The sequence below is a fragment of the Schistocerca serialis genome, chromosome 3 (assembly GCF_023864345.2).
Source record: "Schistocerca serialis cubense isolate TAMUIC-IGC-003099 chromosome 3, iqSchSeri2.2, whole genome shotgun sequence".
Classification (NCBI taxonomy): Eukaryota; Metazoa; Arthropoda; class Insecta; order Orthoptera; family Acrididae; genus Schistocerca; species Schistocerca serialis.
This window is the reverse complement of record NC_064640.1, coordinates 261,423,916-261,438,728: the sequence shown is the minus strand read 5'-3', so window position 1 is coordinate 261,438,728 and position 14,813 is coordinate 261,423,916. Positions and strand designations below refer to the sequence as shown.

Here is a 14,813-nt window from a genome sequence, read left to right as displayed (position 1 = left end):
CCGATCGTCGGGTGGTGGGATTAAGTTCGTCGGTCCCCTTGGTGCTATTCGAGAATAGCAGGCTATGCACTGGTGCTAGGTTTCATCCTCTCCCTTCTCTCATCATCATTATCGTATAACACAAAAACAACACCACATTGTACATGCATCAGTTACACTCACTTGCACTCTAGAAATACACAAAAGACGCAACTTTAATATATCCACTGGGAAAGGGGCCAATGTGCACAGTGGAAGAAGCCCCTTCCCATTAAGCGCCTGTACGTACAACTCTAGGGTCCCTCAGTCAAAATTCTATACGACTTTACTTTACTTTATCACTTCAATTTAATCCTCACACCACTGCAAATATGGGTCAAATAGATATTAGCTTCAATGGGACTGAGAAACAACTGAAATCTCTAAAACTGAACAAAGCTTATGTGCAAGATGAAATCCCTGTCAGATTCTGTTTAGAGTTTCCGGCTGAGTTAGCCCCTCTTTTAACCATAACATACCACAAATTCGTCGAATAAAAAGTGTGTCCATTGTTAAGAAAGAAACACTGATCACACGTGTCTATAGGAAGGGTAATAAGTGATAACAAAGCTACCGTCCTATATCCTTGACTAAGATTGCCAGGTGTCCGGAACTTTAGGTCTTATCCAGCCAAATACATACGAGTCAGATCTGTCAGGCTTTTGTTAGGCTGTTTGTAGAAGAAGTAGAGAGCGCACAACATATAAAATACACATCAAAGACAGGTGGAAGAATGTAGAGTAAACATGAATAATTAGTAAGTAACTGTCAAAGACTACTTAAAATCCTAGACATGCGAATTTAACACACAATTAAAGCGCTTTCCAGAAGATGACATTAGCAGATCTTCCAACCTGGGAACACATAGCAGAAACGAGAGATATTTAGTCAAGAAAAAACGATAAGTTCGGGTGACAGTAAATTCTTTGATAAGAGGCAAAATTTCATGATAGTCATGTAAAAACAAAGCCGACTCCGCCTCTAAAAAACTTCTGCTGCGTGAAAAATGGAGAGCTTATTTAAATTTTCAGATTGACGAAGAATTTCACCCGTAATTGTCGAAACTGGCAAAATATTACTATATAATGACAGGTCATAATGTCAACGTCGAAGGGATGTTCTCTTTCATAAACGAATGCAGTAAATTGAAAACGAGGAATATGGTGCTGTTGCTGTTATGTAATTTAAAATTAGCCTATCAAAAGTTCCGCGAAATAATTTCCAAGAAAAATAACTTTCCTGACAAAGTGGATACATCTGAGCAATATGAATGAATAACTTAAGATTGAAGATTGTTTCTTTATAAGTCTAACTGAAGTAACCAAAGTTACAGAATATAATTTCGTTTTCCGTCCTAGAAAAATAGATAATTATCTATTTTGTTTAATGAAGAAAGTTTAGCTTATTTTGACATAAGATTATCTTAGGAAGAAGACTGAGCTATTAAGAAGTTGCTATCATAACTGCCAAATTAAAAGGCTGCTGATTGTTTTCTAATTCAAGAATGTTTATGATTGATTTCGCATAAAACTAACTGTAACTGATTATTAATAAGTAATTGGAAACACCCAGTTGACTTTATTTCTATTTAAAATAGGTAGTCCGGCTTGTCGGGCAAAATGTCCTTCTAAATATAACGTCGAGTCCGGTTTTTCTGTTTTTGGACCTGGCAACTCTATCCTTGACGTCCATCAGCTGTAAAATCTGAGAACTTATTTGAAGTTCAAACGTAATGAGGTATCGCGAACAGAGTGACCTCTTCCATGTCATCCGGCATGGATCCCGAAAAGATCGTTCATGAGAAACCTAACTTGTGCTTTTCAGGGCTGTAAAGTGGATCCAGGACTTCTTGGTTTCCGAAAGAAATTTAACTGAGTACATTATCAACCAAGGTACTATCGTACGCGATATCAGGCGAAATTTGTGGGTGGATTGAGGATTTCTTGGTCGAGAGGAGGCAGCATGTTATATGAGATGCAAAGTCATAGACATGTGTAGAAATAATTTCCGGTGTGCCCCAGTGAAGTGTGTTGTATGGTAGAAACCTTGCAGAACATCACAGAACGTTAACCCCATTTACCACATTACACCGTTTCTGTGCATTGTTGGAGTATGCCACAGAAATCTTTAATACTTAGTTTTAATGTGTTTTAGACATTCGAAATCTACTACAATACGAACCGGTAATATGTTTAAATGTTATCACACCTCGCACAGAGCACCAGTTTTAGGTGGTTAACAGAACAATAGAAATATATAAACGAACGGGAATACTCGTAATACAGTGATCAACAACGTTTAGTCCGTTTTGCAGTTGCGAATGAGTTTGGAATTAATGCGGTAAGCTTGTAAATTGTTTATGGACAAATTCTCTATCATTCGTTATGCAGTGTAACACATATACACTGAAGAGCCAAATAAACTGGTACACCTGCTGAATAGCGTGTAAGGCCCCCGCAAGCACACAGAAGAGCCGCAGCACGACGTGGCATGGACTCGACTAATGCCTGAAGTAGTGCTGGAGGGAACTGACACCATGAATCCTGTAGGACTGTCCATAAATCTGTAAGTGTACGAAGGGGTGGAGATCTCTTCTGAACAGCACGTTGCAAGCTATCCCAAATATGCTCAATAATGTTCCTGCCTGGAGAGTTTGGTGGCCAGCGGAAGTGTTAACTCAGAAGAGAGTTCCAGGAGCCACTCTGTAGCAATTCTGGACGTTTGGGGTGTCGCATTGTCCTACTGAAATTGCCCAAGTCCATCGGAATGCACAATGGACATGAATGGATGCAGGTGATCAGATAGGATGATTACGTGCGTGTCACCTGTGAGAGTCATATCTAGCCATATCACTCCAACTGCACACGCCCCACACCATTACAGAGCCTCAACCAGCTTCAACAGTCCCCTGCTGACATGCAGGGTCCATGGATTCATGAGGTTGTCTCCATACCCATACGCGTCCATCCACTCGATACAATTTGAAACGAGACTTGTCCTACCAGACAACATGTTTCAGTCATCAACAGTCCAATTGCCGGCCGCTGTGACCGAGCAGCTCTAGGTGCTTCAGTCTGGAACCGCAGGTTCGAATCCTCAATCGAGTATGGATGTGTGTGATCTCCTTAGGTTAGTTAGGTTTAAGTAGTTCTAAGTCTAGGGGCTGATGATGTCAGATGTTAAGTCCTATAGTGCTTAGAGCTATTTGAGCAATTTTTTGAACAGTCCAATGTCGGTGTTGACGGGCCCAGACGAGGCATCAAGCTTAGTGTGATGTCATAAAGGTTACACGAGTGGACCTTCGACTCCGAAAGGCCATATCGATGATATATCGTTGAATGGTTCACATGCTGACACTTTTTGATGGTCTAGCATTGAAATCTGCGGCAATTTGCGGAAGGGTTGCACTTCTATCACGTTGAATGTTTCTCTTCAGTTGTCATTGGTCCCGTTTTTGCAGGATCTTTTTCCGACCACAGCGATGTCGGACATTTGATGTTTTATCGGATTCTTGATATTCACGGTACATTCGTGAAATGGTCGTGCGGGAAAATCCGCACTTGATCGCTACCTCGGAGATGCTGTGGCCCATCGCTCTTGCGCCGACTATAACACCACGTTCAAACTCAGTTACATCTTGATAATTTGCCATTGTAGCAGCACTAACCGATTTAACAACTGTGCCAGACACTTGTTGTTTTACATAGGTGTTGCCGACCGCAGCGCCGTATTCTGCCTGTTTACATGTCTGTATTTGAGTACGCATGCCTACCCAGTTCCTTTTGCGCTTCATTGTATATGTGAGTGATAACGGATAGGCAAATTGCAGCGAACTGAGAAATCGGAGCGTACACTAGATGAGGCAACTGTCAGCATTTTTCAGAACGATATGTATTTTGGAAATCTGTTTCATGCCCCTTGTCATAATACTAGGAATAGACACCGCTACAGTGGGAAGGTCGAGGCTGAGAGCGAATAATGAAGGATTGTTGTTTTGCGAGAGAGAATCTCTTAAAATTACACTGTCTTTGGGGTAAATACAAATGCTGAGCATAAAGACTTTCTTTGAAGGTAGCTTAACTTATGCTGTGTTTTATGGATACACTTCCACATTTGCTCCGTTGTTGTACGTAGAGAATATAGGCGATATTCAATTTCTCTCTATATCTTTGCCAAAACTGTTCCGTCATCGTCTCTACAGCATCTCGTGTTCGTGCTGTAAGAGTCGGCACATAATAAACTAGTGATCTGAACCTTTATCCTTAACATAAGCCCACAAAATATCCAAGAGGTGTTATATCTGCTGAACGTGGTATCCACGATGTTGGACCGTCTCTACCGATCCATCTGTCAGGAAAGATTTCGGTCAAGAACTGGAGAACAAATAATCCCCAGTGGTGTGGCGGTGCACGATCTTGTTGAAGCATTACCCGAGGTTGACATTTATGTAACTAGGGTGCAACATCAGCATGTGGAAGTGTATCCATTTAAACTTCATTAGTTAAGCTACCATTTGCAAATAATCGCATAAACTTGTGCAATTCATAAAAAACTTTATGATTTAAACTACCATTTGCAACAAATCACATAGCTGTATGCAACGTACTTCCCTAGCAATAAACTTTTCTAATCAGGGAAAGACTTTATGCTCACCCTGTATATTGTCGACACTACAAAAATCAAAAGTTCCATCTTAACTTTACAATTATCAGAATAATATGCAAGTGCAAACAAAACTCATTTAAACACCCATGTTACTCGAAGGTTGTTTTAAGTGCAGATGAAATTTCTCTTTTTTTTCTTTTTGTACGTATACATACCAAAAAATTGTTTCTTTGACGGTGCATTATTACTAAATTTTTCTATTGTACCAATGATGTTCCTCGTTGTGTTGGATTTTTCGAAAGGCACTTGATAATAGCCATATCGTGAAATCGGCTAACAGGGTACAAGTGAATGATGAAATTAAGAAACTTCTTTTTAAACACCCGAACATGAAAAACGCTTTCATTTCCAAAACGTTTACTGTGGCTGTGGATCCATACACAAGGGAATTAATGTCGGTTAGTTAGTTCCATGTTCCAAGGATCATTTTGCACGGTAAATCGTACTGATGTGGAACGAGTCAATTTACATTCACACTGAAAATTATTTTGTAAATATGGCTACATGCTGAACATTTACAAAGTTTTTTTAAGTACGGATGTGAATTAGTAATTCCTACCTACCACCTTCTACACATTACAATAATAGAAATTATTCTACGAAATGGGTGGAGTTGTCAAGGAGAAACTTTTTTTCATTTTGTTTTCAAATTTTACTTTGCTGTCTGTCACACATTTCATATCTCCGGGTAAGTGACCCAAAAGCTCAGTTGCAGCACTGCACACCTCTTTTTTGTGCTCAAGATAACCTTAGTGTGCAGTAATTAATGTCATTTTTCATCTGTAATTATGTGCACCATTGTTCCTTTTGAACTGCAGTGGATTGTTTACAACAAATTTCATGAAGAAATAAATATACTGTGAAGCAATGGTCAGAAAGCCCAATTCTTTAAAAAGATGTATATAAGATGATGTGAATGAGTACCACATATTATTCTTACAGCACGTTTTTGAGCAATGAAGACTTTCTTTCTTCACGATGAGTTACCCCAGAATATTATTCCATATGACTTGAATGAAAATATGCAAAATAGGTCAGCTTACTGATTTGTCTCTTCTCAAGGTATGCAGTGACTCTTAAGTGCAAATGGGGCTGAACTATGTTGTTTCAGGAATTCTAAAATGTGTTTTTTCCAGTTTAAATTCTCATTAATATAGACACACAAGAACTTTGAAGTTTCCATCCTATTTACTATTTCGTCACCATGTGTTACATTTATCATTGGTTTAATAACCCTAGATGAGCAGAACTGAATATGTTGTGTCTTTTTAAAATTAAGAATGATACCATTTCCAGAAAATCAGTCAATGATACCTTTAATAACACTGTTACCAATTCTTCTGTTTCTGTATGTATGCTTGGATTGATTACAGGGCTAGTGTCATCTGCAAAAGGAACTAATTCTGCTTGTCGTATATTAGACAGAAGATCGTTTACATACATTGGTGTTAAAAATTAAAGCAACAAACGGAAATTTTGCAAGGTTACGTTTATTTTGCCACAAAACAGCACAAACAGGTGATAGCAAAGTAGAAACAAAGTAAATAAAACAGAACGTAAACAACTGCAACACGCATAAGGGTAGACAAATATGTTTTTCGTTTCTTCAACTTAACGGATTTATACACACATTCCGATAACTGATTAAAGTACTCGGTATTGGGTGTGACCACCTCTGGCAGCAATACAGGCCTGCCAACGAAGGGGCATGCTCTGAATGATCTCATTAATCTCATGTTGAAGCAATAACGCCCCTTCTTCCTGTAGAGCTGCTCGCAAGTCTTGGAGAGTGGTTGGTGGATACTGGCGTTAAAAACTTGTCTCCCAAGTGCATCTCAGACGTGCTCTATGGGATTTAAATCGGGAGAGCGAGCAGGCCATGCCATGCGTGCAAATTCTTTCATTTCCAAGAAAACATTAACCATCCGTGCTCTATTTAAGAGTGCTGTCCATTACTCTGCAGTAACTTGTCAATTAATGCACGTAACTCCTGCTGCTATGATCCTTGATAGTCCTTCCAGGGTCTATCGGTTGACGCTAACACAGACACAAATAATTATTCTGTAAACGAACGTGCAAACAATATTATTACGCAATGCATCTTCCAGAGAGACTGAAATATGCCATTGTTAAGCCCCTGTTTAAAGAAGGTAATAGGACAGATGTCAGTTACAACCGACCAGTTTCACTTCAGACATCATTTTCCAAAATTTTTAAGAAGGTGATGTATTTTAGAATAGGATCTCACCTGAGCAAAAATAATATCCTCAGCAAATCACAGTTTGGATTTCAGAAGAGTTGCTCTACTGGAAATTCCATTTACATGTTCACTCGCCAAATTTTACATGAATTAAATGATAAAATAGCACGCGTTGGTATTTTCTGCGACCTATCTACGGCATTCGACTTTGTGTCTCACAGTATTCTCCTAGATAAATTGGAGTTTTGTGGGTTTTGTGGGACAGCCAACCAATGTGTAATGTAATATCTAATCAAAAGAATGCAGAAAATTGTGATTCGTAATTCAACCAATATAGTCCAAGGACATTATTCTCACTGGTGAGAAATCACGTATGGGGTTCCTCAAGATTCAGTCTTAGGTTCACGAACGTTCCTCTTATACACTGGTGTCCAAAATTAAAGCAACCAACCGCTGTTTCCCCGTCCTGTGTCTAATTCACTATACAATCATACAAACTGGCAACAGATGTCTGTACGCTCGTGTGCTGAACAGAAGATGGCATTCCGGTTCAACGGATAACCACGCCAGTGATGACGTCACGGCACCTATCAAACGGGGTAGTGTCTGCTGGGTAGTCCCACATGTACAGTCGCTGTGTACACAATCACAGACGGTGCAGTATGACACCTACCAAGCTCTCTGCGATGAATTGCCGTAGGAGCAATGGAAGCAGGACAGTCGCAGATTCGAGTGGCCCGATAGCTTAATGTGAATCGTTGTGTTGTTTCTAGGATATTGTGACAGTTTGTGGAGACCGAAACTTTATTCGGAAGACCAGGGCAGAGCCGACCATGTTTGGCATTAGAAATAGAGGACTATTATTTGGCTGTAAGAGCACGACGGTACCGCCTTAGTACTGCACGGTAACTGGAATTTGACCTGGCAGCATCCACTGGAAGTATTGTATGGAGGCAAACTGTCTATAGAAGGCTTCAGCAGATTGGCCTTTATTATCGGAGACCTACTGTATGTGTGCACTACTGGCCATTAAAATTGCTACACCAAGAAAAAATGCAGATGATGAACGGGTATTCGTTGAACAGATACATTATACTGGAACTGACATGTGATTACATTTTCACGCAATTTGGGTGCATAGATCCTGAGAAATCAGTATCCAGAACAACCACCTCTGGCCGCAATAACGGACTTGATACGCCTAGGCATTGAGTCAAACAGAGCTTGGATGGCGTGTACAGGTACAGCTGCCCATGCAGCTTCAACACAATACCACAGTTCATCAAGAGTAGTGACTGGCGTATTGTGACGAGCCAGTTGCTCGGCCACCATTGACCAGACGTTTTCAGTTGGTGAGAGATCTGGAGAATGTGCTGGCCAGGGCAGCAGTCGAAGGTTTTCTGTATCCAGGAAGGCCCGTACAGGACCTGCAACATGCGGTCGTGCATTATCCTGCTGAAATGTAGGGTTTCGCAGGGATCGAATGAAGGGTAGATCCACGGGTCGTAACACATCTGAAATGTCAATGCGATCAAGAGGTGACCGAGATGTGTAACCAGTGGCACCCCATACAATCACCCCGGGTGATACGCCAGTATGGCGATGACACATACTCGCTTCCAATGTGCGTTCACCGCGATGTCGCCAAACACGGATGCGACCATCATGATGCTGTAAACAGAACCTGGACTCATCCGAAAAAATGACGTTTTGCCATTCTTGCACCCAGGTTCGTCGTTGCGTACACCAACGCAGGCGCTCCTGTCTGTGATGCAGCGTCAACGGTAACCGCAGCCATGGTCTCCGAGCTGCTGCTGCAAACGTCGTCGAACTGTTCGTGCAGATGGTTGTTGTCTTGCAAACGTCCCCATCTGTTGACTCAGGGTTCGAGACGTGACTGCACGATCCGTTACAGCCATGCGGATAAGATGCCTGTCATCTCGACTGCTAGTGATATGAGGCCGTTGGGATCCAGCACGGCGTTCCATATTACCCTCCTGAACCCACCGATTCCATATTCTACTAAGAGTAATTGGATCTCGACCAACGCGAGCAGCAATGTCGCGATACGTTAACCGCAATCGCGATAGGCTACAATCCGACCTTTATCAAAGTCGGAAACGTGATGGTACGCATTCCTCATCCTTACACGGGGCTTCACAACAACGTTTCACCAGGCAACGCCGTTCAACTGCTGTTTGTGTATTAGAAATCGGTTGGAAACTTTCCTCATGTCAGCACGTTGTAGATGTCGCCACCGGCGTCAACCTTATTTGAATGCTCTGAAAAGCTAATCTTTTGCATATCACAGCATCTTCTTCCTGTCGGTTAAATTTGGCGTCTGTAGCACATCTTCGTGGTGTAACAATTTTAATGGCCACTAGTGTACCTCTGACGCGCCTTCAAAGAAGGGAACGTCTAGAGTGGAGCCGTCAACATGCCACCCGGACGGTGGAACAGTGGGCCAGTGGTCTTTCCACAGACGAGTTCCGATATGGTATGGAGAGTGAATCTCGACGGATTCGCATCTAGAGGGAACGTGGAACACAATTTCTGGACACAAAGACTGTGGAAAGAGATCGATATCGAGGGGGGTCCATATGGTGTGAGCAGGGGTAATTTGACCACTCGATCACCTCTTCACGAAATCATACGGTCGAATCGGCTAGGTTTAATTGCTGTCAGGTACCGTGGCGAGATCTTAAGGGGGAAAATGTCGAGTGCTACCCCGTACCGAGAACTTCCGTGCTGACCAGGGAAACAGTACAGACTGTTCAGTAAAACGGAAGATGAGACTTCAAAGTTCCGTCGACGATGAGGTCATTATAGACAAAGGAAAACTGGTGTTATTTAAGGACGGAGATTAGAAATCAGCCGTGTCCTCATCAGTGAAGTATCCAATACATTATCTTAATAAAGATAAGGAATTCGCTGAAAATACAAATCAGGATGGTCGAAGGGGGATATGAACCACGCTTCTCCTAAATGAGAGTCTAGTGCCTTAGCCACTGTTTCATCTTACTCGGTAATATTTATTAATGAGTGGTACGTCCGGAAAGCCAGCTGTGAAACAAGGACGTATTGTATGGTGCCGCAGGCTACAGACGCGGTAGAAAGTTTTCGAAACGCTGCGTGTCTCTACCTGGTGAATAGCTCGCTGTACCGGTGTTAAACATCTGATCAAGCCGTTTATTCTTTCAGTTAATTGTTTAGAACAAAAAGAACAGGAGACTTCTACAGTGCCACGCTAAGTATCCCATTTAACAGTCGCGTACAACAACTGACGAAAAGAGGAAAGCACTCTAAAATGGAGGGACAATCTAAATGAAACTTCACGATTGAAAGAGTATGTGAACTTGGCAGTATGAGCCCACTTATTAATATGACATTGTTCTTCCTCTGGCGTGAATGAAAGCACTGATTCCGTTGAGAAAAGTGTCATAAAGCCGCTATATCCTCTCCTGAGGCAAACTGTCGTAACTGGTCCATGATGTTGTGAATACTGCCTCTGGGACGGAGTTAACATCCGAGCTGGTACCACACTTGGTCTATCAGGGACAGTTCTGGGAATTTTTCTGGCCTCGGGAGTACCTCAACATCACACAGAGAGCTCGCAGAGACATGTGCCATGTGTAGATGAGCATTGTCCTATTAGAAAATGGCACCACAATACTGCCACATGTTTGCTAACACATGAGGACGCAGGATATTCGCGAGATACCATTGTCCCGCCAAAGTTCCCTTCTAGCACTACGTGATCTTAAGCACGGAGTTACATCTCTGTCTGTGCCTGTAGTCATACCCAATGTCTCCCCAAACCATGATGCCACGAGCAACACTGTTGTGCCTCCCCAAATCATGAGAAAAATGGGACTTCTTCCTAGGTCGCCGTCATAAACGCCGACGATCGTCATCCGGGGTAGTGCAGAACCGCGATTCATCGCTCAACTCAGTGCGACGTCATTCATCAGCGGCTCATGCTTGCCAAACGTTGCACCACTTTAGAAGCAGCCGTTCGTGTTTGGTGTTAACGACAACCTACATCTATGACGGTACTTCCCTAGTCCGGCTGCTGCTGCTATTCTCTGATTAATGGTGCGGGATGATACAGAATGTTGTAGAGAGTCCATTACTTGTTCTCGGATAACAGGCGCCGTTGTGACGGGGTAATGATGTTCTTGGTGCACAATATGGCGACCACTCTCTGTGGTAGTCAGACACGGACTACCGGAACCTTGACGACGAATGCCTGCCCTCACTTACTCATGCAGTACAGCCTCGTGCCACTGTTACATGTCTGCATGTAACACAACTGTGGATACTCACGAACTCTGTGAGGTGTTGATAAAGTTGTCTCGCGCTATTACGCGGCAACTATCTGTTCTTCACAGTAATCACCCCGCATGCTACAGTGTTCACGCTCCTTATTTGTTCTACCAAGCCTGGTAACAACGCCAAACACGAACGATACTAATGCACTCTTGTGGTCGTTCTATCTGTCACAGAGAATTGCAACTCTCAATCATTTACATTCCCGTCGATGGTGTGTAAGTGTACCAAGTTATTTTGACATCCGACTATGTCTTCTGCGGGCTTCACTTTTTTTTATCAGACAGTGTATATTCCCACATAAGGGTCTTGGTAGCTTAGGCTACAATTGGATGCTAGTGGCACTCTACCACGAGGTAGCCGGTTTAAATCATGGTGGGGAAAGGAATTGCCGTGCCTACTTTCTGACGGAATAAGGGAGAAGAGGGGATGGTGTGAAGTTATTGGTCACCAGATTGTGAGCCAATGAGATGGGTAAAATTCTAAATCTCACCGCAGTGTCTCATGATTAAGGGCATGGGAAACTGTTTAGGGCGATCAGTCTGCCGTATGGTGATGTGGGCTCGGCGACGCTCTTCGTGCCATTCAACAGGAGTGGGCTATACGACAGCACTTGGCTTACCCTCTTTCCTTCTTAAATTTTTATAATCTTTCATAAAACCCAAACTCAGTACGACAATACGCAAGTACTTATCCCATTTACATTTACATTTATACTTCGCAAGCTATCTTCTGGTGTATAGCGAAGGGAATTTCGTATACCATTGTCATTTTCTCCTTTCCTGTTCTAGCCGCGAAATGTGCGCGGGAAGAATTATTGTTGGACAGCCTCTGTGTGAACTCGTATCTAACTTTACCACCAGGGTCTTTTCGCCGCGAATAGGTAGGAGGAAGCAATATATTGGATGAGCCTTTTAGTAACCACATCGTTTCCGGAGCGGGAAGGAGCGTCTGGTCCCCAGCACGAATCCGCCCGGCGGCCTTGTGTCGAGGTCCGGTGAGTTGACCAGTCTGTGGATGGTTTTTAGGCGGTTTTCCATCTGCCTCTGCGAATGCGGGCTGGTTCCCCTTATTCGGCCTCAGTTACACTATGTCGGCGATTGCTTCGCAAACAAGTCCTCCACGTACGCGTACACCACCATTACTCTACCATGCAAACATAGGGGTTACACTCGTCTGGGGGTCCACCGGGAGCCGAGCCGCCCAATAAGCCTGGGTTTGGTGCGGGGCGGCAGAGGGGTGAAATGACTGCGGCAGTCGTCGTGTGGTTGTGGACCACTGCGGCTGTGGCGAGGACGGAGCCTCTCAGTCGTTTCTAGGTCCCCAGTTAACATACAACATAAATACATACAACCACATCGAGATACACTGCTCTTCTCTTGAAAGTCTCACACTGGAGTTGGATGAGTATCTCCGTGACGCTTTCGCGCTCACTAGAAGAACGTATGACGAAAGGCTCTGCACTATTTTGGATCTTCTCTATTTCCTCTATCCATCCTATCTGGTAAGGATCCCAGAGCGACGAGCAAAAATAGAAAGAGGGTTTTGTAAGCTACCTCCTTTATGGGCGGACCACACTTCTTGAGGATTCTTCCAATGAATCTCAGTCTGGCAACTCCCTTGCTCGCGATTAGTTTTATGCAGTAATTCCACTTTAAATCGCTGCGTACGCAGATTCCCAGATTTTTTGATAGGTGTGACTCCTTGCAGTGACTTTTCGGCAATCGCGTAATCATGCAGTCTTTCCGCATATTTATCCGCAGTTCGTCACGTTTGTTTATTTCGAGGGTCAGCTGCCAACCCTTACACCAAGCGTCGATTTTCTTAAGGTCCTCGTGAATCTCGTTACAGTTCTTTACTGTTGCGATTTCTCTGTACATAACTTTATAACACGCGAACAACCTTTTTATGTTATCTACAATCATCCATATGACATAGATCCACACTTGATAGCCTCCACTGATGAAATAAAAGGCACCCCAACTGAGTACTTCAGAATCTCCCAGAACAACCACGGAAATGAGCCACAACGTTTGATTTGGTTTTCTTTATAGTTAAAATAAGAACATTGTCACTTGTATGAAAACTTTCAGTTTCGTTCATTAGCTATACATTATGGATTACGGATCATTCATGAACTCTGTTGGTCTTGACCTGTTAATGCCTTTAGTTGAGAACTACATTATTGTGGTGTCACCGCCAGACACCACACTTGCTAGGTGGTAGCTCTAAATCGGCCGCGGTCCATTAGTACATGTCGGACCCGCGTGTCGCCACTTTCAGTGATAGCAGACCGAACGCCACCACACGGCAGGTCTAGAGAGACGTACTAGCACTCGCCCCAGTTGTACGGACGACGTAGCTAGCGATGCACACTGACTAAGCCTCGCTCATTTGCAGAGCAGATAGTTAGAATAGCCTTCAGCTAAGTCAATGGCTACGACCTAGCAAGGCGCCATTAGCAGTATATTGTCTGAAACTATAGAGTCTCACTTGTATCGTCAATAGCGATGTACCAAGGATGGATTAAAGTTAAGTATTCCAGTAGCTACGTACTTTTCTTTATAGCATTCATTACGTATCCTGTTTCAGACCTCACGCCATCCTGCGTGAGCTTATAGCGTGTATTTCGGTCTCCTCAAACCACACTGTGTCGGCACTTCTGTCGACACATCAATTATCCTGTCCAGACACCCACGGGCACTCCGTCGCCATTAGGATTGCACATGGAGCTAGAGGTCTCCCGTATCAACTATAGCAATTGGATCACGAATAGTAACTCCTGGCAAGGGGTCATCAAAATAAGTCGACTCAGTGGATAATACTTCGTTGTCCAAGGCTCTCCCCTTTAACGTCACACTAATGTTTAAGTTCGTATTGCATTAGGTACAAAGAGACTCACAAAGACTATTAAAGCTATGGGCTATAAGGTTGTTATTTATCATTGACGTGATATTGTAACCTCGAAGTTCAACGAGGTTATACAGAATAGTGATCGCACAGCTTGTTGTGGAATCTAAACGCAGTGCACATCCAGAGTCACTTCGCAGAGACTAAGAATCGATTAAAATGCAACTAATGGCAAGTTAGGTATCTTAACGAACCCTACAAACACTTCTCTTCATATAATAAATTAGGGCACTGAGTAAATCCTAGAGTGCATGAGTGGAGACCGGGCATTAGTCAGAACTTCGCCTAGGTGACGGCTACAGTACTCCGAACCAGCTGCTTAAACCAAAACTTTTGAGTGGGCCTCAGACGCACTTGAAACAGGATTGGTGGCTGCATCACACGTTACAATCCCTCTATTCGCACTGAAAGGTTACAGCAGTTTGCATTATAGGGCAGAGCCGGGCACAGTGGCGCTGGCGGGCAAAGTGGCTACTGGGATCCCGGGAGCTATGGGGTGCCGACATCGTTGCGGGAAATGTCTCAACTTATTCGCTCTGGAGGACACAGTACCCCGTGAAGCATAATCTGTCTGCTGTGCCGCTCCTCGGAGTTGTCAATAATTTTTGTCGATTTTAGTTATTCTGATATTACCTAAATGGTCACTTTATGCATTTGTTATTGAGAGGAAATGTCACGTCTTTGGCCGGCC

The 14,813-nt window shown here is 43.2% G+C and overlaps 1 protein-coding gene across 3 annotated transcripts in view; it reads right to left on the bottom strand.

Moving 5' to 3' along the window:
* The window catches only part of LOC126471584 (sodium-coupled monocarboxylate transporter 1-like), a 337,815-nt gene that overhangs the window by 156,126 nt on the left and 166,876 nt on the right, over window positions 1-14,813 (bottom strand). The window lies entirely within an intron of this gene.